This window comes from Danio rerio, chromosome 18, assembly GCF_049306965.1.
Source record: "Danio rerio strain Tuebingen ecotype United States chromosome 18, GRCz12tu, whole genome shotgun sequence".
Classification (NCBI taxonomy): domain Eukaryota; kingdom Metazoa; phylum Chordata; class Actinopteri; order Cypriniformes; family Danionidae; genus Danio; species Danio rerio.
Window position 1 is genome coordinate 11,475,828 of NC_133193.1, and position 26,544 is coordinate 11,502,371.

The 26,544-nt window shown below is 34.7% G+C and overlaps 1 long non-coding RNA gene across 7 annotated transcripts in view; it reads left to right on the top strand.

Annotated features, from left to right (window-relative positions):
* The window catches only part of LOC137488255 (uncharacterized), a 431,442-nt gene that overhangs the window by 39,725 nt on the left and 365,173 nt on the right, over window positions 1-26,544 (top strand). The window contains exon 3 of one of the 7 annotated variants that reach the window (XR_012393969.1): window positions 23,202-23,287. The exons of 3 other annotated variants lie outside the window; for them this stretch is intronic. This is a non-coding gene — a long non-coding RNA (uncharacterized lncRNA). Of the gene's footprint in view, window positions 1-1,903; window positions 4,062-5,263; window positions 5,787-23,201; window positions 23,288-26,544 lie in introns of those variants that run through there. 3 more of the 7 variants (XR_012393965.1, XR_012393971.1, XR_012393970.1) reach the window with 3 other exon arrangements.

Consider the following 26,544-nt stretch of genomic DNA (forward strand, 5'->3'; position numbering starts at 1 on the left):
GTCACACCCCTTAATTCAGATATACAGCCACCCACTGTTCCTCTGGTGCATGAATATGAATTACAATTCCATGCTTCAGCAGGCCGTGCGTCCTTGAGGAGATTTTCTTTTACCTGAACCTCCTTATTTTTCAATTACATAACCACGCATAGAAACTATTATTGTAACATTCTCATTCATTGAATCAACATTCAAGACTTCCCTTCAACTGAGAAAGCGAGCTTTCAGATAGCCGCTTGCTGATAGAGGCAATTTACAGTCTAAAGCTGAAAATAAACATTATGACTGCTTTCGCTCCACGGCTTCAAAGATCTATATATTAAAGGTAATTTGCAATGTTAGGAGAGTTTCAGATATGTAAAATAAGATCTCTGCATTAATTTCAGCGCATTAAAGATAACATTTTTTAAGGATGGTTCATGCAAAAGTAATTCTGTATCATTCTCATATCATTCCAGACTTTTATCTTATTGCTTCAATAGAATTTAAATTGAGAATTTAAAAAAGGATGTTCAAAACATCATGTAGGGATTATTAAAGTTATATATATATATATATATATATATATATATATATATATATATATATATATATATATATATATATATATATATATATATATATATATATATATATATATATATATACATACATATTTTTTTTTCAGTAATAATAATATTATTAATAATGGATGTAATCACAATTATATAATTTACAAGGTGTTCTGAAGCCATACAATTATTTTTCATTCAAAAATGTGCACCAAAATGGTCTCTCATATCTTTTTCTGCAATTCTACAATTGTTATATACTTTTTTGTTCTATTTGGCTAGGTCACAACAAGTTCATAGCTTAATTATAAAGTGCTTTATGATAATTATTTTGTGTAATAACCTCCTGTCTTCACTTTCATTATCATCTGCCAAATGTGTTTTGGCAGAATATTACACATATCAATGTGACAATGTTGACATCATTTTTATTTTGGGGAAAACCACTCCTAAATATTATTAATAATAATATTAATGATGATGACGATAATAATGCATTTTTATTCATGTGTTTTGCTTGATTTGATTGAAGCAGGTTTTGAATGTACTGTAATTAGAACTAAACCATCTAGGAAGAGTTTTGAGGTTCTATAGTGTAGTTTTGTTTGTAATATAAGAAAAATAGGGCAAATTTAACCAAATGTACATGTATAGCCAGGGGCGGACTTGCGCCCCATTCACATGGAGTGTCAGTGTCAAAGCTTTCCATTCTTTTTGATTGGGTGATGTCAGTCGTTGCCGAACTGAATTGTGGGTCCACCGGCTCTGCTTCAGCAGCATTGCTCATTGCAAGAATTGGGAATTTCTCAACTTTTCAAGCAGCAGCGGAAGCATCTGCCAATCAGATCACTTAATGCAAATACCCCAGCTCAGACAGTATCCGATTGTGGACATATTTCATTGGCTGACGCTGCTATGACGATTACATTAGCCCCAACTTCAGATGAGCTCTCCGTCAAACATTGGTGCTGAACAGAGCCTCTCTTAACAACGATCGCAGAGTTAGCTGTGTTTCATAGTCTTATTTGCACACACTGCCTACCTCTTCCTCAGCTCTACTCTGATAGCAGACTGGCAGTGTCTTTGAACCGCTCACACCTCACGCATGTGCAGTATGGAAGCAACGTGCCATTTTTCATAGGGGCCCCCAGTTTTGAAAAATAATGTTAAAATCTTAATGGTTCTAGAAAGACTTTTTGTTTCTTCCTTCCTTCATTCGTTTCTTTGTTTATTCCTTCCTTCGTTCCTTCTTTCTTTTTTTCCTTTTTTCCTTCCTTCCTTGCTTCCTGCCTGCCTGTCTGCTTGCCTCCCTCCCACCCCTTTCTACCTTCCTTTCTTCCTTCCGGGAATAGGTCATAGGTAGCAGTCTCAGGAGAGAACCCCAAACTTCCCTCTTCTCAGATACTTCCACCAGCTCCTCCGGGGTTATCCTCCGAGATGATCCCAGGCCATCTAAGAGACTTGGACACTTCAGCATGACCTGGGTCTTCTCCATGGCCTCCTCCCGGTAGGACATGCCTGGAACACCTCTCTAGGTAGGTGTCTAGGAGGGATGCGAAACAGATACCTGAGTCACCACAGCTGACTTCTCTCGATGTGGAGGAGCAGCAGCTCCACTCGGAGCTCCTCACAGGGTGTGCTCTGCCACCCTGCGAAGGAAATTTATTTTGGCTACTTATATCCAAGATCTTGTCCTTTTGGTCATAACCCAAAGCTCATGACCAAAAGTTAGAGTAGGAATGTTTGACTGGTAAATTGAGAGCTTTAGTGCCTTTACCACAACAGACTGGTTCATCCACGGTACTTTTTTTTTTGTAAACCAAGAACATTTGTGAGGTCTCTGCATTTGCTTGATCATCCCTATAAATTGCAGTGCTTATATAAATGTTAATATTGCAGGCGTGAGTGGAGATGTGTGTGATGTGGTGAAGGCTGCTGTGTGATTATGGCTGTGCAGAGTGAGGGCTTCCCTGCTCAGAAATACAGCAATACACTCACAGTCCTGTAATCCAGACGCCACACACACGCTTTTCCTAATGTGCTTCAACCCTGCATAGTGAAATGGAGAAATATCGTAATAATCCACTTATCAGGAAAGAGCACATTCCGATAATCCTGCCTGCTAAAATGAGCTGCTGTTTTTATTTATTTATTTATTTTATTTTTACTATGACAACGTTAGCTGTTGCCCTGAGTCTTCCATGATGGGTGGAGAAATGTTGAGGTGTCTCTTTAAGAGTGATCTGCTCCGTGGAGTACAAGTTCAGCAGATTATGTCCACAAAGGCAGTTTGAAGTGCATGTGGTTTTTTTTTTCTTCACATGTCTCTGGGTAGATTTGTGTTTCTGCTCTGAGACTGAAACTGCGTTTTTATGAGCCAGCAGGAGCTCAAATTAAACCTTACCAAGAGTGTGAACAAATAAAAAAGTGCAAAATCATCATTTTTTTAAATGGGGATTAGGACTGCACAGTACAAAGTTTCAGTATTGATATTGCAATGTGATCATTCACTAGTCACATCCCAAGATATGCAAAGTCAGTGTTACACTGAAAAAAATTATACATTGAATTTACTAAATGTTTTTTAAGGTTAAAGGTTGCAAATAACTTGTATGGACTGAATTTAAACAAACAAATTAAGTTAAACATTACTCAATTTAATGTGTTTGTTTAATTTCAGTCCATATACATTGTTTGCAGCCACTTACCTTAAAAAAAAAAGAGTAAATCCAAAAAATAATTTGCATGTCTATCATTTGCATGTGTTTTTGAGGCATGTGACTGTATGAGATTTTAAAAGCATTCAGGCATAAGGAATTTTAATTTTAATAATGACTAATTTAATAAAATTATTTTTATTTAATTTCTGTACCTGAATACTGTCAGAAAACGATAAAACAATTGTATCAATCAATTGTATTTTTTTCTACTGTGTTTATACGTGTTTGGTAGATTGTTTTTAAAGTTTTTTGCAGATGCACACCCACTACATAATCATCCCATTCAATCTAAAATTAGAAACTCATTCAAAATAGAAATATTCAAATCATCTGGTGAAATTATATTCATATAGCAGTATATATTGAAAATAAAAACTAACTATTGCAATGTTAGATTTTTGCAATTTCATGCAGCCCTATATTGGGATAGCCATTTTTTTCAGAAATATGTACTAGTCTTTATCATAAATGATAAATTTCATAAATGAATAATCATAAAAAAATAATTAAATGACACACTTGTTTTTTTTTATCAAACAATATTTTCTTTTTGTTCATTATTCACAAGCCTATGCATAATGTGCAGTTTTGTTGTTGTTATGGAAAACATTTTAAAATCTGTGCTAGTCTGCATGTTCTAAAGTGGCACATAATGCTTTATTTTGTGAGCTCAGTATACTAAAGAGTTTTTTTTTAATACTCAAATAATTATTACAGTTAAAATTTTGTGCACTTCAATTTGAAAGTGTGGCCATTAACTGTTTTTATTAAAGCTTTCAATGTTTTTAATTACTCCTCCTCATGTCATTACAATTTCCTCATCTTCGGAAAGCAAGATATGCCGCTGAAATCTGAGAGCTCCCTCATCCTCCATAGACTGATACAGTTCTGAGATGTTGAAAGTACAAATAAAGGAACCAAAAATATTGACAAAACATTGAATGTGACTTTAGAGGTTCAACTTTGATCTTATGAAGCTCCAAGAACACATTGATGGCCTATATCTTCCACGTCAGTTCTTCTATCCTCTATAGAATATAACAGTCAAGAGACGTTCAGGGTCCAAAAAGGAACCAACCCAGCAGATACAGGACATCAGATTGATGTTGTACCCCAACGTCATGGGGACGTTGCATTTTGTTTGGTAATGAAAATCTGGTCAACGTCAGAATCCAACATCAGCCCAACATCAATTTCCAACCTAAAATCAACCAATACCTGATGAATAAATGCCATTATTTAACATCAATATGACGTTGGTTTAAGATGTTAGCTTGACATTGGATTTTGGTCACTTTCCAACACAACCTAAAATCAACCAATTATCAACGTCATTTAACGTCATTATTGGACATCAAAATAACGTTGTTCTTGGATGCTGGCTAGACATTGAATTTTGGTCAAGTGATGTCACGAACCTAACCTAATAATAACGTCTTATGATGTTGTGTGCCTGCTGGGAAAAACCTTGGCAAAATATTCCATGTGACTTTGGTGGTTTAACTATAATCATATGAAGCTCCAAGAACTGTAAATATGATATTGTTGGCCTATGTCATTCATGTCAGGGTGGAATTTACTACGAGCAGTACAATCCATAAGACATGCATAATTATGGGTTAAACCAAATGCAGATTTAAGTATTTGCAGGACCAAGTTACATATAATGTCAATGTAAGTGCGCGAATACGGGTGAACTTGATTTTGCAGATCATTTAAATCTTAAATATAAATATTTGCCACAAGTTATTATTTTTTTTTTTTTTACTCGAGTCGAAAAATTCCATGAGGCGGAAAAAACACCCCACAAATAAACTACAGTGCTTTTTTTTTTTGGGTGTAAAAACTGTTAGGAAGGTTCATTGTTTGAATTTTTGACATCTCAAGGGTTTTCTGTCTACGGAGGATGCACAAGCTTGTATTTTTCTCTTGGCTCTGCAGGTGCTGTAAGTGATTTACTCATAAAGTCTCTCTCTTGCATCTCCTCTACAGACCACCTCTGATGCAGTACTGAATAATCTCTACACACTGAATTAAGGATATTATTGTTCTCAGCTTAGCTGCTTTTGTTGCTGGATTACTGACTCTGTGTGCAGTGCACTGGATTTCTCCATTGGGAGGCCAGTAAAACCTGTAATGCTGGGCTGATTCAGTGTTGAAGTCGGATCACACTTAATCTAAATGTCATCTATATCACAGGAAGAGTGTGGCTTTTTGATCAATAAGGCTATTTACTGAGGATTTGACCCTGTTTAGTGTCTTTACAGTCTGTATCAGTGTGAAGAAAGGATGCTGTTTGTTGAATTATTAATGGAAGGCATTAAATGTATATTAAGGCGACTGGAAGAAAGGATATGGGGCTTTAAAAGAGCCAGTCACCTTACATGGAAAAACCCTTTTAGACACTATTATAGAAATTATTTTTTATTTCTGACAGTTGACAGAGGAAATATGTGTAATTTTATTAAGTTGGACTAGATTCAATTCAATTCATTTTACCTTTATATGTATAGCACTTTTACAATGTAGATTGTGTCAAAGCAGCTTCACATTGAAGATCATTAAAAATTAAACAGTGTCAGTCCAGTTTTCAGTGTTTAAGTTCAGTTCAGTTTAGTTCAGTTCAGTGTGGTTTAATAATCACCACTGAGAGTCCAACCACTGAAGAGCAAATCCATCGATGCGCAGCTCTACAGGTCCCGAACCATGCAAGCCAGTGGCGACAGCGGTGAGGAATATCTATAATATCTGATGCCTAAATAAAAATGTTTTTAAAGGGATATATCACTCTAAACTGGAAAGTTTGACATCGTTTACTCACCCTTGAGTTGTTTAGCACAAGATAGTTTGAAGAAAAACTGGAAAATTAAGTATTGATTTCCATGTTATTTGTTGTTCTGACTATGAAAGTCAGTGTTACAGGTTTTCAACTTCCAAATATCTTCTTTTGTGTTTAACAGAAGAAAGAAACTTGTTTTGGAAGTTTTGAAACCACTCGAGGGTGAATAAATTGTGAGTTTTTATATATATATATATATATATATATATATATATATATATATATATATATATATATATATTATTCCTTTAAATGTGTTCAAGTATACATTTAGATTTTAAAAAGACAAATGTACTGCAAACAATGCCTAAATCTTTATCTACAATGAAAACAGAAAAAAGTTAATTGGTTGAGGGATAAAACTCTTACATTTTGTGTTACATAAAGTTTTATATTTACTGAAAAAAAAAAAATATTTATTATGATTGTCAAAAATTTGCTTTATGAACTGCACTAAAATCAACATTAAACAACGGTGGGACGGAGCACCCAGAGAAAACCAACGCGAACAAGGGGAGAACATGCAAACTCCACACAGAAATGCCATCTGGCCCAGCCAGCCAAACCAGTGACCCTCTTGCTGTGAGGCACTTGTGCTACCAACTGCGGCATTTTATTTTATTTTATTTTATTTTATTTTATTTTATTTTATTTTATTTTATTTTATTTTATTTTATTTTATTTTAGCTACCAAGAACTAAGGAGTGCCTGTCCAAAAGGCTACCAGGAGTTTTAAAATGTAAAAAATTTTGGCCATAAAGAATCAAGGTTATTACATCACTGTTCATATATTGAGAAAACATCAATCTGTCGTTTTATAGGTTTTTCTTTGTATGTACTATAGTCGAGCAGCTGAGTCAGAATGCAATGAGAGAATATTGCAGCTAATTGAAAGCGGTTACACATTGAAGAGTGTTTGCTGGAAACAGCCCTAAGCCACACAGAGGCAAAGAGTAGAGAAAAAGAGCCTCCCTGCACAACAATCAAGCCTCTCAGTCAAATCAGATTTTTTTTTATTTTAATTTATTTTATTTTAATTCATATAATTTTATTTTATTTCCTTGATTAAGTTTCTGTATTTGTACACATTATACTGAAAATAGTCACCCAGAGGCATTACTAAGATTACTATGTGAGTGACTTGCTCTAAAAAAGACTTGTATTTGTGTGTGTGTGTGAGTGTGTATAGCTGCGTGGAGTGATTTGATTCACACTGACGGGTTATGACCTTGTAAACTGGCCTGTAGTCAGAAATCTCATGGAAAACACAGACACACATCCACTAACTGGTGTGAACTCAGGTCACCACTGTTAAGCTGTTTTCTTTAGATCATCTTCGTATGTTGAGATGCACTGATCAGCTGGACAGAAATGAGAACTCATTACTGTATCCTTTTTTTCCCTTCATTCCGCCCAATCTGAATCCAGATCCAGACTTTACTTTAAACTGCACCATAATCATTTTATAGTACAAAGTGTGTAAAGAAGCATTAAGAGTAAAGAAGCTGATGGCTTGCATGCATTCACTTTAACAACACAAACTAACACTATATATAACAACCTTGAGAGAAAAAAAAAAAAAAAAAAAAAAAAAAAAATATATATATATATATATATATATATATATATATATATATATATATATATATATAATTTATTTATTTATTTAATTATTTATTTTTATTTAATTATTTATTTTTATTTATTTATTTTTTTTTTCCCAAGGTTGTCGGAAGTGCCCATGATATCAATATTTAGCATGTTCATTATCATGATATATTGAACTATTAAATATCAGCACGTCTACAAGCTTGTCAGTTTGTTGTTTGGATTGATAAAGTGCAGTGGTTACCTCTAATTAATAAATAAATCATTGCAGATTGTTCAGCATTGTGATTAAACAAATAAACTTGTTCACTTTGTACTCACATGTATTTATTTCTATCTTTAAAAAAGAAAAAAAAAATTATCTTATTTATTAATGTATCAAAATTGGCCAGTTTGCTAATAGAAAACTTCAACTGTACTCTATAATCAATATATATCATTTATTTATTTATAAGTAAATGTATGTATTTGTTTTTATTTTTCATTTGTTTAAATAATGTATTGCCTATTCTGGCCACTTAAATTTATTTTAGCTACCAAGAACTCAGGAGTGCCTGTCCAAAAGGCTACCAGGAATTTTAAAATGTAAAAAAATTTGGCCATAAAGAATCAAGGTTATTACATCACTGTTCATATATTGAGAAAACATCAATCTGTCGTTTTATAGGTTTTTCTTTGTATGTACTATAGTCGAGCAGCTGAGTCAGAATGCAATGAGAGAATATTGCAGCTAATTGAAAGCGGTTACACATTGAAGAGTGTTTGCTGGAAACAGCCCTGAGCCACACAGAGGCAAAGAGTAGAGAAAAAGAGCCTCCCTGCACAACAATCAAGCCTCTCAGTCAAATCAGACATTCTGAACCCTATGGAGAATTAAGGTATTTGCAAGCCAAAGGAAAAAAGAAAAAAGGTTTTATTTGCACTTTTGAAGGAGTCTTGGGGCCGTTTACACTGCTGATGGACAGGATGAGAGAAGCTCGCTTGTGCTTTGATGTTTGAAGAGAATTGTGTAAATTGTGTGTGGATTGTATGAGTGTTGGGTAACGATTACCGGTTCCCACCATGTTGAGCAGATTATATAGTGTTTGATGATTCTGTGGGATGCCATTCAAATTTATATGCCTTATTTCAGATTTTAGGTGGTGTGGAGTGATCCGAAATGGCATTTTTAAGATTTAAAGAACATTTATATTAAGTGTTTTTTTGTAATTTTATTTCACTACCTGTAAAAGACAGTCCAGTATTTGTTCATTTCCTTTTTTATGGAGGTATTTTATGAAAAGGTTCATGTATTAGTCCTATGACAGAGCTAACAGCATAGATGAAGGTGAAATAAATATTTTCATTTGTTAGAATTTATTTTAATTTGTTTCCCGCTCCAAATATATGACTTCAAGTGATCATTACATTTCGAATGTGTTCCTAATAAGGAACTCATCCATAAATGAGGAATGAATCAAGATATTTGAATATTTTCTAAACATCAAATTTTTTTTTTTTTGATGGTTTATCGCTTACCCGAAGTCACCTAAAGTCAGTATGCTGGCCAGTTACATCTGCTCACGCACGCATCCTCACCAGTTCTGGTTCTTGGATAAGAGGATATAACTGTAATTTCCTTTAAGTGATATTACGCCACCCCATGCTTGCTCATACATAAAGTTTGATTTAGCTGCTAGATTATATCATACTAAGTCAATGATTGTCAGAAATCAACAGGTCTATAATGCTGTGCCTATGCTCTAGCGGTGTGAACCTATACTGGTCTCGCGGCTCGGTTTGGTTACGATTATCATGCCATCGATTCGGTTCAATTTGATATCTCGATGCATCACGGTGCATTGACGATGCTTTCCATACACAGTGTTATATTTTGGGGGTGGCTATAACAAGCTGTCTGTATAAACACAGTCTGTTTCAATACCGTATTACCATCATAAAGTATTAAATATCCTTTATTTAATGTCTACAAAAACGTATGTGTGGTTGTCATCTCGGGACAGTGTGGAGGAGAGAGGGAGGGGGAGAGGGAAAGGTGACGTGACGCGACGCGCTCCAAATTGTCCTGCGGTTCGGCAGTATTTCCGGTTTCGACTGAACAGAAGGGAGACGTAGTTAATATGAACGAGAGGTCTGCATTAGAGCTGAAGATCTTTGCCCGAACCCAGAGAGACCCGAAAAAATCCAAATCCCTGCATTAAAATCCATCCCTGCAAAGGTGTAACAAATGATGACAAAGTAGTTAAAAAAAGTGAATTTTGACGGCGGTCAAGCCAGTCACTTGCTCAGAAGGAGCGGTCATTCCAGCCAGGTATTTAGGCGGTCGCTCATACACTGCGTATAACGGTAGAGCCCTAAACCGCAACCTGACAGGTAAAAAGACGAGGCCATTCGCTACACTGAAACTGCTGTCATGGAAAATTAAATGGATGTTCCTGACTGGTAGAAGTTGAACAAACAATCCTACCCAAAACTTGCAAAATCAGCCAGATCAGAACTCTACATCTCGGCCTGTAGCCGCAGGAAAGGGTGTTCACTGCTGCTGGATGCACCATGAGTGCAAGACTGCGCTAAAGCCAGTGGATTTTGTTTCTCCACAAACACACGTAGCCTAATACGACATGTCTTTGGACTTGTGGGGAAACCAGAACACAGAGAAAACCCACACGAACACAAGGAGAACATGCAAACTCCACACATAAAATTAACCTTTTATTTTATCATGGGGGTTAATATTAAATCCCAAACTTCTTCAATTTGTGTATTTGCATGGTGAAACTTGCAACTGTTTCAGCAGAGACAATACATTTAATCTAAAATAATAAGTTTAGACATGGAATATTTAAAGTATATTGAAGCAAAAGATAAATGTACAGTAGAGGGACATAACACTTAATTTCTTTATTTGAAAAATAATAATAATTTATTTTTTTTATTTAACTTATTCAACTTTTTTTTTAGTTCATAATAATATTGTATTTTTCTATGCTGGCGGTTATATAAAAGCCTAAACTACAGTACTTGTACAATAAAATGCAGTACTGATAATGTACTAAGGCACATCATTCCTAACCAAAACAATGACAAAAGTTTGTGAAACTAATTTGAAATAAAAATGGTAAATATTAAATGTATTTATTTATTTATTTGAATTTTTTTTGTTTTTTTACATTCAAATACTTCTAAGACAGAGTAAAATTTAATTTAACCATGGTAAACTACAGTATTAAAAAAGCACAATATATGCCATTCATGTACATCACTTCAGGACACATTTAACTATAATTGCTATGAGCTGCAACATCCTCTAAGCCAGACTTTCACACACTCACAGCTGCTATAATGTTAGTAATGATATCAGATGCCATGTTTTCAGCATGAGATACAGATGGATCATATGTTATGCAGTGTGACATGTCTCTGCTGTGGATTTGTGTCCCTCAGACCTGCTTTGACAGACAGATCTCATCTTGTCGTCGCCCTCAGCTCTGTCCTGCTGACCCAATGGCTCTTTCTTCTCGCCTCCAGGGTGAACGTGGACTTTTAAATGTGCCATATCCTTGCCAGCAGCCAAAGTTAGTCTCATAGACATGATGTCTTTGAGGGCATGTGACCTGAAATCACCTCCCCTGTCATCTTCTGTCTTGAATATGCCATGCTTTCTCTCTCAAATCAGTCCCTTTTTTTTGTCTTGGAGGTCTCTGTGCCGCAAAACATGCTTTTTTTACTTCGAGTTTTTGTCTTGTTTTTAATTCTTAAGTCAAGGAGCTTTTACTAAACAGGTTCAAACTATTGCTTAATTTTCAGAAATAACTCTTTGGATATTGTACACTACCTGACGAAAGTCTTGTCATCGGTCCTAGTTGTAAAAGCAACAAATAATAACTTGACTTCTAATCAATTGTTGAACTGCATCCCCACCATTACAAATACTGCAGAAGACCTATTGGAACCAGCATGAACCCAACGTTCTTAGAGCAATCAATCAAGTTTGGTGAGGGAAAAATCATGGTTTGGGGTTACATTCAGTAGGGGGCACGTGCAAGATATCTGCTGAGTGGATGACAACATCAACAGCAGAGGTATCAAGACATTTGTGCTGCCCATTACACTACACAACACAGGAGAGGGCAAATTCTTCAGCAGGATAGCGCTCCTTCCCATACTTCAGCCTCCACATTAAAGTTCCTGAAAGCAAAGGAGGTCAAGGTGCTTCAGGATTGGCCAGCCCAGTTACCAGGTATGAACATTATTGAGCGTGTCTGGGGTAAGATGGAGGAGGCATTGAAGATAAATCTAAAGTATCTTGATTAACTCTGGGAGTCCTGCAAGAACTTTCTTTGCCATTCCAGATGACTTTATTAAGTTATTTGAGTCATTGCAGAGATGTATGGATGCAGTCGTCCAAGCTCACGGGAGTCATACACAATATTAACTCTTTTTCCACTGCACCATGACTTTATATTCTATACTGTACATTAGAGCTGCACAATGAATCGAAAAAAGGTCACTATCTTGATTTGACGCCTCTACATCCAGCTTTTTTACGATTTTGTCAATCATATTTTCAAGTTCAATATTAAAGAAAAGGTTGCCGCACGAGTCTTCACGTTGTTCTACATAGGTTGCTCAGTGACATGGACACCTCTAAATAATGTTGAAAGTGTCAAATGCTGTATTTATAAGGTATAATTCACCCAAAAACGTAGTTTCTGTCTTCATGTAATGATGTATTCACGGCTGCGAAATCACACGTGACGTTCACTGCTCACTGTGAGCTGTTACCAAAGAGACGGGCGTATGCCCTACTTAATGATAGACGCGTGCACATCTACTTTAGTAAACAACCTGCATAGGCTGTGAATAACATTAAGTGTGTGGCACAGAGCAATTGTTTGGGAGCCGCGCCGGAAGTATGAACGGCACTAAGCAGTAAAAATGACACCGAAAGCAGAGTATTTTTAGAGTAATGTTTACGGCAAGCATTAAATATGTTTTTCTTTCAAAGCTAACTCATTGTTGTGCATGAGAATAACTGTTTAACAGTTCAATTCAATTCACCTTTATTTGTATAGCACTTTTACAATGTAGATTGTGTCAGCAGCTTCACATAAAAGTTCATAGTAAATTAAAATAGTGTAGTTTAGTTTTAAAGTTTAAGTTCAGTTCAGTTTAGCTCAGTTCAGTGTGGTTTAATAATCACTACTGTGAGTCCAAACACTAAAGAGCTAATCCATCGATGCGCAGCTTACAGATCCAGAACCATGCTATCTAGTGGCGACAGCGGCGAGGAAAAAACTTCACCAGTTGGCAAAAGTAAAGAAAAAAAAAAAGCCTATGAGAAACCAGGCTCAGATGGGTACAACAACAGTGTCACTATAACTACTCTAGCCTATGTTTAATATAATGCAAGAGGGAATCTGATAATGACAAATGTCTGATTTTACCAGTGAATAAATGGTCTAATAATGTCCTCAACAACAGATTGTAAATATATGACTTAACCATTCTAATTCAACGTCAGAATTATAAATAGTTGTATTCTGATGTCATCACATTACTGTGCATTAACAACCAGGACAAATTTAAAGTCTGTTCAAGTCCACCATTCAAAGTCTATTCAAAATTGAGCATTTTAACCAACTGTAGACCTACACATAATATTATTATGGTTGTTTTACCATGTTTGTGGAATAATAACAACAATAGCCTTCTCATATTAAGCTTTATTTAACATCTACAGAATCGTGAGAAAATCCTGATCTTTGTTTTAAGCAAAAAAAATCACGATTCTCGTTTTAGCCAGAATCATGCAGCTCTACTTCTACATGATTTCTATTAAGTGACGAGACTTTTGTCTAATTAGAACCTTACTGTCCAAATTAATAAAAAAAATTAAGGCATGATCATATTTTATGTTGGTAAAAAATCGTAATCTAAAGACCTTTGCCTTTCATATAAGCCACTTATATATCAAATGATTAATTAAAAGTCAAGTTATTTTTTATTGTTCCTAAAACTTGCACTGATGGCAAGACTTTTGTCAGGGGAGCGTGGGGAGCAGAAAGAGCGGAATGATCAGCTTAGGAACACGAGGTGGGAATCGAACTTGGGTCACCATGAACACCGGAGTGCCATGTGTCGACGCATCAACCAATACACTATTGGCGCCGACATATGGATCTTGAAAATTAAAATTTGCGTACCGATTGGTATCCAACTTGATACCGTAAATAAATGGTGAAATCGAAAAACTGAACCGTGAGAAGTCTGTTGGTGCCCCCTTAATCCATTGACTGACATGTACTGTATATAAAATTTAAAACACGAAAAGTCAAAGTTGTTTTATGTACTCTCAAGGGCCCTCTGGTGGCCACAGAGCCCTAAGCAGCCACTTAGTTCGCTTATGCTTGGGGCCAGCTTTGCCTATTGTGTAAAGCGCCGTATAGAAATAAACATGACCTGACTTGACTACAGTTTATTGATCTTTCAATGCCAAAGGCGATTCTTTTTTTTTTGTTTCATTAACCAGGTTTCCAATGATCTGAAGCCCTTCTCTGACAGACTCTCTGACTTCAGCACAGTTGAACATTTATGCTAATGAATTCAGGCCTTCGTGAAAACCACAGGCTGCTAAAACGTCCTCTATGTACTTACAAGGTGAAATTGGAGATGTAATTTAACTGAGAGAGAGAGAGAGAGAGAGAGAGAGTAGTGAATGTTTAAAATTTAAATCTGAAATTTGAAAACGTGAAATATTTAAATCAAACAAAAAGATTGTAAAGTTCTTTACAGAGTGCTGAAAGGACTCAAGCTTGTCTTCAGAGTGCTGATAGCCATGTTATATTATTTAACAGGTACGTAAGTGAAGCATGAGCTTGTGTAAATTGGGACTTTTAATAAATTGGGACAAAAAAGTAATATTTATATTATTATATTATTATTATTATTATTATTATAAAAGTATGACTTAATGATTGATATTGATGCATGATGCATTTAAAGCTCACCCACTTATTTAATATATATATATATATATATATATATATATATATATATATATATATATATATATATATATATATATATATATATATATATATATATATGAGAATTACAAAATAAGAATGATGAGAAATCCTTTTTTTTTGGCCTCTGTATATGGGTCAATAATGAAAATTATGTGATTTATTTATTTGTTTTTAGCAGAGTTTATGATTTATTAGTAATTATTTATTTTAGTAAGGGGCAGATTTAGTGATTTTGAAGGTCTCAAATCAATCTAAGCATATCCAGCCTTGAGTCCTTTTGCATCCTTTTATTTATTTGTTTATTACATTTTTCACTCAATCTTCTTTTCTGTAGTCAATGCTGAATAAAAAAAAAAATACGTTGAAATGTATTTGTTGACCCTCGACATACAAAATATGATAGAAAAATTATATATACACTTTATGAAAATGTATAGATATTTATTGGGGGGGCCTCATATATTGGGGTCCTAAGCGGCCACTTACAGGTTAAGTCTGCCTTGTGTGTGTTGAGGAGATGAGTTAGACACTGGGCAGAGTCAGGTTATGATCTGTGTTCTGGGTCGTGGCATTGAAGTATCACTCTGCTCCAGGCTTTGGGCCAACACTAACTCTTTCCCAAGTTTGTCATCTCTCTCTTCTCTGAATGATGAATGAATCAGACATACTCAAGCAACTTAATAAATCCATTATTCCAGTGCTTTGCTGTGGTTTTTCCCTTCATTTTCACCTTGCTTTTGCTTCCTTGTAGTCTGCAGATTTCTTAAAGGCGCAGGAGGTGATTGTCTTCAGAAACATTTATTGTTGTGCTTTTAAAGTTTAAAGTTTAAGTTTAAAGTTTAAAGTCTCTTCACATTCCAATAGTAATGATTAAAGTAAATGATCTAAATTTATTTATATGTATTTTTATATTCTGAGTAAGGCATGAAACAAAACTATTAAATATTGTCTGGCTGATAATTCCTATAACCCTGATAAGTAGCCCAAACTGTCTGTCAACAAATGCAGATTTGTACATCTGTGCATCTCTTTTCAGATCTGCTCGTGTATGTGCACACGAGTGACAGCGGTAAAATTAAATTCGGAATCAATATTAGAGCTACTTTTGCACACAGGAGGACGGATGACACCGTGGCTGATGTAGGTTTTATAACTCTTTTGGTCATGCAAAGCTTATGTAGATTGTGTAGACGTGCTCCCTATATTGTTTACTTTGAATATTCAGTATAAAATAGTATGTAAGTATGGCTTAGTAATAAGAGTAACTCCTGCGACCCCGCCGGCCAACCACTAAGCATACAGTACGTTAGTCGATTTAAGCCGCCTTTCCACTGCACACAACATTTGTACGAAACTGTCAGAGTACACCACCTTGTGGCAGTCGCACGGAATTTTCAGTTTTGTCGTGAACCATGGGAGAGAAACTGTTCTTGCAGTGTCCGAAATAAAGGAGTGCAAAAGCAAGAGCCTTTGCTCTCTCTACGTTGACTATGATTGAGTAAATGGAATACCAGAAACTCATAGGCCGCTAAACATTTTTTGAGGGTATTTTTAAAACCCACTCATGTAGAAATGTTTATATATATATATATATATATATATATATATATATATATATATATATATAGATATAGATATAGATATGTATCTCCCGCACACGGACCTGCTTAGACAACACTGCAATACATCACATTGTGATACGGTCTAGTCGCAGGAGTTCAAATATTTCAATGTATCCGCAGCTTAAATCAGATCTGAATTTTCCGCATACGTAGATGATCGGAACTCCGTGCAGCTCCCGGACTACTCTCCATTGGAAATGAATGACTTCCGACCTGTCAATTGTCGTTTGTTCTGTGCAGTGGAAAGAAGGCTTTAGGACAAAGTGTGACAGAGTGAGACAGCGATCCTTGCATGCATGAAATATTGCACATTATGATATAAGTTTTGCTTGCTACACAATTGAAAATGTTCCAGATATAATTCAGTTTTTCGTTTGGAATTGTAGTATTATTAAGAACTATAAAGTTTCTTAACTGGCGAATGACATGTAGTCGATTGTCTACTGTCATCTTTAAGGTGCGTGTTCATGTTTCAGGAGGTGTGGGCAGCAGGGGAAGGATTATGTTTCAAAGATATTATGCTAACTAGTTAGCATTTTGGCAGATCATCCGCTCTTTTAATACTTCTTGTGTAACTGTGCGAAAAGCAGCTGTTGTGTTGTTCCTGTGTAGTAGTGTACAGTACACTAAAAAAAATAACTAGCTTTTTTCAAACTAAAAACTACTATGTTGACTTTATTCCTTGATGTCCCCACACAAATCGATTGTGTGGAACCCAGAAGTTTTTACAGTGTACAACCAAATAGAAAATGACTTGAGCTAATAATATATAGCATACTTTTAAACCAAAGCTTAGAAAATTCACAATTTGCAGTTGCATTACATGTTTTACTGACTAATACATTTAACACAGACAGGCTTTTTAATTATTATTATTATTTTTTTAAGATATTGTATTGTATTGTCTAAAACTTTGATTCCTTAGACATTGCACATTATTTTTGAAAAGGGTATTAAATATTTTTTACTGATTCATGTAACACATGCAGGCTTTTTGTCAGCATCTTCTCTGCTTTTTCTCTTTTTGGCCAAATATATTGCTGTTTTTTTAAATCTTTATTGCATTTGTACTTTACAATTAGATAATACAGGAGTAAAAAAAAAAAACAAAAGGAAAAAAAAAAAACTTCAGTATTTGACATCAATATTTCTGACCTCTCTTATTCAACAATCAATACATTTCCAACTCCACCACATTTTAAGAACAATTTGAAAGGTCCCCAAACTCCCTCAGAGATCTTGCATTGTTGCTGTTTTTTATTGCAGATCCTGTTGGAATATATTACCAATTCCATGCGTGTTCAAGAAAATAGGTCAGGAGAGGTTTTTCTTCAATGTCAAAAATCTTAACAATTTATTGGATACAAATGAATAATTCGATTCACAGAATTCTGTTATCCTCAGTGCAATGCAGAAGTTACATTAAGGAGGTGCGCAATAACTTTCTTTTCCCGACTCCAACTTATATAGGCAGCTGATATTAACAGGTGGAGTTTAGTGAAATTCGTCATTGTTCAGTCCTCCATTGGCCACACCCCAGACATAAGTCCTCTTTTTCTACGAATTCTCTGCACAACAAAATAAAGCATACAACTTTCTGTGCTCTGTGTTCAGTTTTACCACCTTTCTTCAGATAGGAAGTTTCTGCAGAGCTGAATTTAATTTTGGACCCGCATCTATCTATTTCTGCAAAAATGCTAATTAGTATGCACAGCACTCACACACAACAGTAGAAGTTCAGTTAATATATGACCCTTACATGACCAATACAAGTAATTAATTGATTAAAAGAAAAAGAGACAAAAATAATAAAAAAAAAAGATTCCTATTTCCCAACAATCCAATGATCATTCAACCCAGGCTCATTCTAAAAATGTACCACTTTGTACATTTCTAGGATTTCTACATCCCAGGAGCTACGTTTTTTTTGTTGTTGTTGCTGTTTTTGTTTTTGTGACTCCACCAGAGGCTGCTGTGTACGCTTTGAGATCTCAAATTTCTCTCACGAGTGGCATCCGCACCTGTTGTTCTCGTGTAAATCCACCAGAGACCACTTTTGACTGACTGACTTACTGACCGATTGACTGACCCACCCTTCCTCCTTCCCTAAACCCAACCAATAGTGTTTTTAAAAGCACAGATTGATCCACACCCACCCACTTCCCTAATCCCAACCGACAGTTTTAAAAAGCAATCCAGAAAAAGAAAAGCGCTCGTCTGATCTTCACCACGTTTTCAGATTTTACCTCATTCTCCCCGTTATTTACTTGTTTATTTTATTAATTGATTTGTGTTTTTTCTCTTACAGTCACGACTGAAAACAAAAATGAATGAAGGCAAAACTAATTGAGTTAAATATTACTTTTACATGAGCATGACTGAAAACTACATTTGATAAATGTGTTACATCTGTTCTCCAGTACTTGCCGACTGTTTGTAAATTCAAGACTGCATTTCCTGACGTAAAATTTAAAATTTTAAAATCGCTATTGAAAACAAAAGTCTAATATAATCAACAGTGGACATGTTGTGGACCCCCCATCCCCCCCCCCTACACACACACACACACACACACACACACACAAACCTCCAAGAACTGCCACTGTATACATGCCGAGCTAACTGGACAAACTGGTGACAGCGGGAAAGCCGTCCATATGGTCATATCGGTCAGCTGGTAAGCGCAAAATAAACGGCATCATACCTGTAGAGTTCAAATTTAAAGAAGTAATGAAGCCATAAGTACTTCTGGATACGTAATTCGTGATCTCCAGAAATGGAAATAAAGCTATGCTTTTCGAATGAGCCTATGTTTTTCATTTGTTTTTTGTACAGGCAAAGTGTCAATGTAAAGTACAACAAACCACACTATATTTCGTTTATTTTTTTCCTTAAAGTATATTTATTTACCACCTAAGCTACTGCTTTCTCTTTAGGGAAGGTTGTGTTAACATTTTCTATGTGGCACTTTTGGCACTTGAGTTCCAGCAGAGCCTAATTTATTGATTTGATTCATTAGTCATAAAGAAACACTTCATAACAACCGAATACAGCTGCCAAATTAAACTTGATTAAACTCTGGCGCATTTCTTAAACTTCTCTTTTTGAGCACTGAGGGACAGTCTGTCTCATAAATAAAGAAAGGGACATCAAACTGTTTAGACCCCTGAATTACAATTACTCTTCCTCTCCTTGTATGTATGTTGCGCTAGGATGATTTGTGGTGTTCCTTTATTCCTGATTGGTTTGTCAAACTCTTGTTTTTTTTTTTTTTTTTTTTTTTTCAGAGCCACTTCTCTGTATTGGTACTCAAACACAACAGAATATCAAACATGTTTTGTTTCTTCAGTGATATAAAAACATTTTTAGCTGCAGACTCCCACACACAGATGTTTCTAACAGTTGGAGCTGACCAGAGAGGGAGGAGACAAATGAATAATCATGAAATCATAGAAAAATGGTCACATTTTTGCTATTTGGGAACAATTAGTGCTTTCAAATTGAGATATTTTATGAATAAGCTTGCTATGGAGATGGGTTTTGTTTCTCAGACTATGTACTCCTTTAATATGTTGCCACTTTACTTCAACATTATACCTAATTATCAAAAACAGAAATGTAATTAAGTTATGTAATTAGAGACTTATCAAAATGTACATGATGACTACGCATAGGTAAACAACTTACTTTACCTTAACAACTTCTGCTTTAACAACTGCTAATCACCAAATAATGGACATATATTGATATTTGTGAGCAATTAGTGGTGCTTGCAAAGATAGCTGTGCACCTTAGATCCCTAAAACATGAATTTAATTTGCTAAAACAGGCTTCAGTTTGACCTACTTAATTAGAGAATGCACTTGTTGTTATTTGTTAAAAAACAAATAATGGAGAAAAAGGCTGATATTTGATCAGATATGACAAATCTAGCTGTGAACATGAATTAAAATATCATGTTTTTTATGCTATATGTTCAAGCTCTAATATGAAAAACTTTTTCCTTTGAGTTTCTGGGGGCCTTGACGTTTTGACATGCCCTGATGTTTGTTTTTTCAGTTGATTATCGACATTTATGGGGCTTTAATAATACAATAATATTTGCAACATATACTGTATGTACATTGTTGAGTTTTTTTTAGAGAAACAATTACGTATGTTAGTGAAAATTTGACCTTTAAGAACTAGCCCAGACTTGACAACAACAACAATAATAATAATCAATATATTGTTTTCTGTATGCAAATAAAAAAGGTAATTTTTACACAATTTCAGAACAAATCAAAATTAATATCTTTTATATTTGCTTACAGAAAACAATATATTGATTCAATATTTAATTTTTGTATTTTTTTATATCATTTTTTTTTTTTTTTTTAATTTGAAAAACAAGCAACCAAACACACCGGATTCTTTTTTTTTTTTTTTTTTTTTTAACAAACTCTGGGTTTCAGAGTAAGTTTTGGTAGGACAGAACCAAACAAATACAACCTGGTTATTATTGAATTACGTCAATTCTCACTGCTTGACATAAGGTTTCTGTCTCAACTAAGGGTTTAACAAAGAGTTAATGTTGAACTCTGGACTGCATGCAGCTGAAAGTGTGAAAGCCAATCCCATGAGACATGTGAGTCATTTCTCATCAGTGATTCAGCTCAATCCATGTTTCTGTTAAAGCTTAAGACATGTCATTTTCAGAAATATAATGCATTTTAAATGCATTTACATGGCAAATAAGTAAACCTAAAGCAAATACAATTGTATAAATGCAAATCAATCAACTGACTTAATATGGTTCTCCAACAGCTACAGTCAGCTTTATATATTAAAGCAAATAGATGTGTGGAGATTTACAATTTTTTTTTAATTTAAAGCCAATGTTAATTGACAATTTTATTTAAAGCCAAAATTAATTGACAACTAAACAATATTTGAATGTTTAAGTCAGAATTACTATCCCTCCTGATGTATTATTAATAATAATAATTATTAATAGTAAATAATTTCTAATAACAGATTTATTTTATCTTTGGCATGATGACAGTAAATACTATTTTACTAGATATTTTTCAAAACGCTAGTATTAAGCTTCAAGTGCAATTTAAAGGCTTAACTAGGTTAGGTAGGCAAGTTAGGGTAATTAGGCAAATCATTGTATAATGATGGTTCGTTCTGTTAAAAAAATACATATTTATAAAGGGGGCTAATAAAATTGACCTTAAAATATAGCAATAAAATATTTATTCTAGGTGAAAGGAAAAAAAATAAGACTTTCTCCAAAAGAAAAAAATATATAGGAAATACTATGAAAAATTATTGCTCTGTTAAACATAATTTAAAAAATATTTGAAACAAAAAAAGAAAATTCACAGGAGGACTAATAATTTTGACTTCAACTGTATATGCATACATGGTTATTTTTATAATATATCTTATATAAAATAATATAAATTAATTATTAGCAGCTAATTACGTTTTTGATTTTAACATACATCTTCAGCACATACTTTTGAGCATTGGTTGGGAGCAACAAAGTCAATCAGGGGCTGGTAGAGGCTTTACTGCATCAAATATATGGCACTTTGCTCACAGCTGATTGCTAAGTTTGGGTTTGTGATTAAAAGGAATTTATTATACCCCTTTTGTACAAGATGTATATAAGTCTGAGATGTCCCTAGGGTGTGTATGTTAAGTTTCAGCTCAAAATACCACACAAGTAATCTTTATAACTCTTTGAAACTTGTAGGCTTTAATGTTAACGGTGCCATTTTGATGACTGTCGCTTTAAATTCAAATGAGATTGTGCTTCTAGCTCTCTTTTCAAAAGAGGGCGGAGCTTAAAATGCCCCTGTGTCAGCATGGTGGAAGATTCAAAAACAAGTCTAATGCCGTATACTAATGAGAGACAGTCACTAACGATCAGGACTTTTCTCCTCCAATGACATGTACAAAGGGTCAATCAAAGTGTTTCTGCAGTTTTTATGAAGTGTGATTATAACAAATACAACTAATATCTTTTTCATTTCCATTTCAGTTCTACAGTGGTTCTCAATAGGAAAACATTCATTCATTCATTCATTCATTCATTCATTTTCTTGTCGGCTTAGTCCATTTATTAATCCGGGGTCGCCACAGCGGAATGAACCAACATATCCAGCAAGTTGTTTTTTTTTACGCAGCGGATGCCCTTCCAGCCGCAACCCATCTCTGGGAAACATCCACACACACATTCACACACACACACACTCTTACACTATGGACAATTAAGCTGACCCAATTCACCTGTACCGCATGTCTTTGGACTGTGGGGGAAACCGGAGCAACCGGAGGAAACCCACGCGAAGGCAGGGAGAACATGCAAACTCCATACAGAAACGCCAACTGAGCCGAGGTTCGAACCAGCGACCTTCTTGCTGTGAGGCAAGAGCACTACCTACTGCGCCACTGCCTCGTCCCAATAGGAAAACAAAAGTTTCCTAATAATTCTTCATGCAAATCTTTCAAAAACAAAACTATTACTGCTTTTGAAATGACTTTTTAACTGATGTAACCAAGGCCAATAATATGAGCCTAATTTTGCCAAAACGGAACAGGATGAAGAAATCCTTTATTTCCCAATAAATGTTTTGCGTCACCTAAATATGTCAAATTACAGTGCTCAAATGTGCTGCCATGCAAATATTGCCTTGAAGGTTAGTCTAAAATAATAATGATATAGTCTATTGACTTTTTACGTAAAAAAAAATAACACTGAATGTTTGAAATAAGCTGGTAATATATGAAACAACTTCTAATCTCAGTTGAAGACTCAAATCCCTGTTATTTTCTAGCCTTTCTCTGATTGTATCTACCTGTCAAGGACTCATGCTGTCTTCAAGGAGAGAAAAGTAAAGGAACGCATTTAATCCATTAAAACGTGAGTAGAAAAGTATCTCTCTGGACTCTCACACACAGAGTAACACGGTCATGCTCATTGTAATTAGCACCCGTTGAGTAATGGGCTGATTCAGCCTGGAGGTGTTGTGCCAAATCAGCACTCAGATAAGTTTCAGCTCCTTCAGGAACGTCTGTTTGTAACGGCTTGCCAACCGAAACACACACAAACACAAAAACACTCACACAAGCCTTGATCTTGCCCTTAGTAGTGCTGAAAATGTAATGATTCTGTTGATGCTTATAGTCTGTGTGTGTCTGTGTGTGTGTGCTTGTGTGTTTGTGCCAATGGACCATATCCATAAAGACAGCGCTCAAAGATGCAGAATATATATTAGCTTTACAACAAGAACAGATCAGAGCAACCAAAACCCAACTTAAAGTGCGCTGTCAGTAAAACCACAAGCTCTTGATCTCAAGTTGCCTGTATCTCTGGAATAAACGCAGAGAGAGAGTGTGTGTGAGAGGACTCTGCATAACCGAGCTTGCTATAGGGCTGTCATTTAATTGAGTGTGATTAATTATTTTTTAAAATAAAAAGCATGGTTACAAAATGAACCTAATTAATCGTGCCATCTGACCCATGCAAGCCATTCAAGCTTGAAGTACCACCAACAATTTTAAATTATTGCAGACTGCCTACTGTGAACAGCACCTCTAATCTACCTTTTCACTTTTTCTAAAACAGTTTTTATATTGACTATACTGCTGAAAGTCAAATTACAACCTTTATATTTTAAGCACAATATTGGTCAGTTTTCTTCTACTTCAATTTATTAAGCACTAGGAGTGTAATGGATAATGGTTGATCCTTGATTCGTCCGGATCACAACCAATGGTGATCACAACACACGTGACCTGCAAAAATCACATGTATGAAAGAATTTAGGCTTTCCTGTAAAATATAATGATGACGAATGAAGTTGTGGTAGGTTATTCAGGATGTTGTGGGTTTCTTAGGTTGTTAAAGGTGTTTTCTGTCACTATTTGTTTAGCCTGCATTAATGCATTAACCATTAAAAGATCTGGATCTCAACACCCACGCAACATAAATTATAAATGATGGTAATTTGCATATGTTTATTAATCCTTCGAGTCGCTTAATTCAAATCTGCGTTTGAGTGAAGCAAAAATCAAGAAAGAGATTCAGTCTTTAGTCTTTTGAGTTGCTTACAAACAGTCAAGTAACGCAGAAGTATTGGAATAACAGTTTATAGTTTAAGATCTAACCACTGGTGTTTATGGTAAATATTAAAATCACTGTTATATGCAATTAACTTGATGCTGAAAAATGAAAGGTGTAATCAGCAATTACATTATTTAACCTATAGGCGGAGACAACTAGCAATCAAAAATATGCCTCTGAATAATTCTTCAAAAATGACACAGCTAGCAGTAAAACAAAGTTTTATGAGTGAGTAACTGAATCATTTATTGGAAATGGGACTAAAAATAAATATGGGTTGTACAAATTATAAGATTTAAACATTTAGTGTTATCAGCAACAGTATAATAGGATAATAGCTAAATATTAATATTTAGAATTACGAAAAAGTTTGTAAGTATTGTGAAGTGCTAATACAGAATTCTAACAAAACATTTTGAAATTGGTGTGTACATTTTTGTCAGAATTGTGAGGTGTAAAGTCTGAATTCTGTGAACAAATATTGTAATTGTGGTGTCAAATTTAGAATTCTGAGAATGAATGTCTGAATTGTGGTGTAATATTTATAATTCTGAGATAAAAATTTTAATTCCGAGCCCAGATGTCAGAATTCTGAGGTGTGAATTTAGAATTCTCAGAACAAATGTTTAAAATTCTGGTGTAATATTTACAAGTATGAAACGTTTGTAAGAATTGTAAGTTGTATATATAGAATTCTGAGAACAAATGTCAGATTTGTGGTGTAAATTTTGAGTTCTGACAGTGACTGTCAGATTTGTAGTGTAATAATTAAAATTTGCAAAAAGTTTGTCAGAATTGTGAGGTGTTGATACAGAATTCTGATAACAAATATTGGAATTGTTGTGTAAAATATAAGTTAAGAATGACTGTCAGAGTTGTGGTGAAATATTTAGAATTCTGAGAACAAAAGTCAGAATTGTGAGGCATAAAATTCTGAATTCCTTGCCCAAATGTCAGAATTACAAGGCGTGTGTTTAGAACAGATACTCCCACCGAATGCTGATATTCAATTAACTGCCGTTGTTTACTCTGCATGCAGTATAATTGATTTGATTACACATTCTCCTCTACTGACAGCCCTGGAACTGCCGCTTCACTTTGTTTAGTTCGAAGAACACAAAGAAATGTGATTTGTGTCTGTGTGTGCTCGAGGTGTGTACTGGTACATGTCTCTCTCTCTCTCTCTCTCTATATATATATAATTGCGTTTGTGTTTCAGTGGTTTGTTGACTGAGTAAATGTCCTTCAGATGTTGGATTGGCAGCTGCGTCCTTGTGACAGTAAGGACATGTTAATCCTTCGTGCGGCGACAGAAATTGAGATTCCTCTCTTCGCTGTTTGTTTGTCTTTGATATTCTCTGCGAGTTCAGCTCATTTGCAAGCTTTGAAGAAGCATCATCTATATTGACGTCCAGACTGGAGTCAGAGACCATGTATGACTCTAAAAATAAAACAAGCCACTGTTTTTAGGTCGTTATTTGAAAAACATTACAGATGTAGAGCGTGGTAATTGCATTCTTTACTCAATCCCTCTTTCATATGTTTTTCATTCAAGAATTCGTATTAGTGAGTCATCAAGAATGAGAGAGTTGGAAAAATAGACAAGAAAGGCAGCAAAATAAGTGTTTCCATCCTAAAAATTTAGTTTTTTTTATGCCAATGTATTTGTCCTGTTTCAGTTTAAAGGGATATTTCACCCTCAAATTTAAACTATGGCTTAATTTGCTCTCTCCCTACTTGTTTACAACCTGTTTAAGTTTCCTTTGAAACATATGAATACAACAGAAAGTCATAAAACTTTTCAAATTACATGTCCGCTTTTAAGGGCTTAACACAATTTCATAGATCTAGATGAAATAGCCTTAAAGATATTAAAATCATTTAAAGATATACAAATATCGGATATGATAAAAACATTAAATAAGCCAATATAAAACAAACAAAATCTATAAAGATTTAAGAATATACAGTAAATTAATTAAACTGTTTTAAACCGTTTTGAACTTTAATTTTACAAAGGCCTATCTGAAAAAAAGATTTGAGGTATTTTCCAA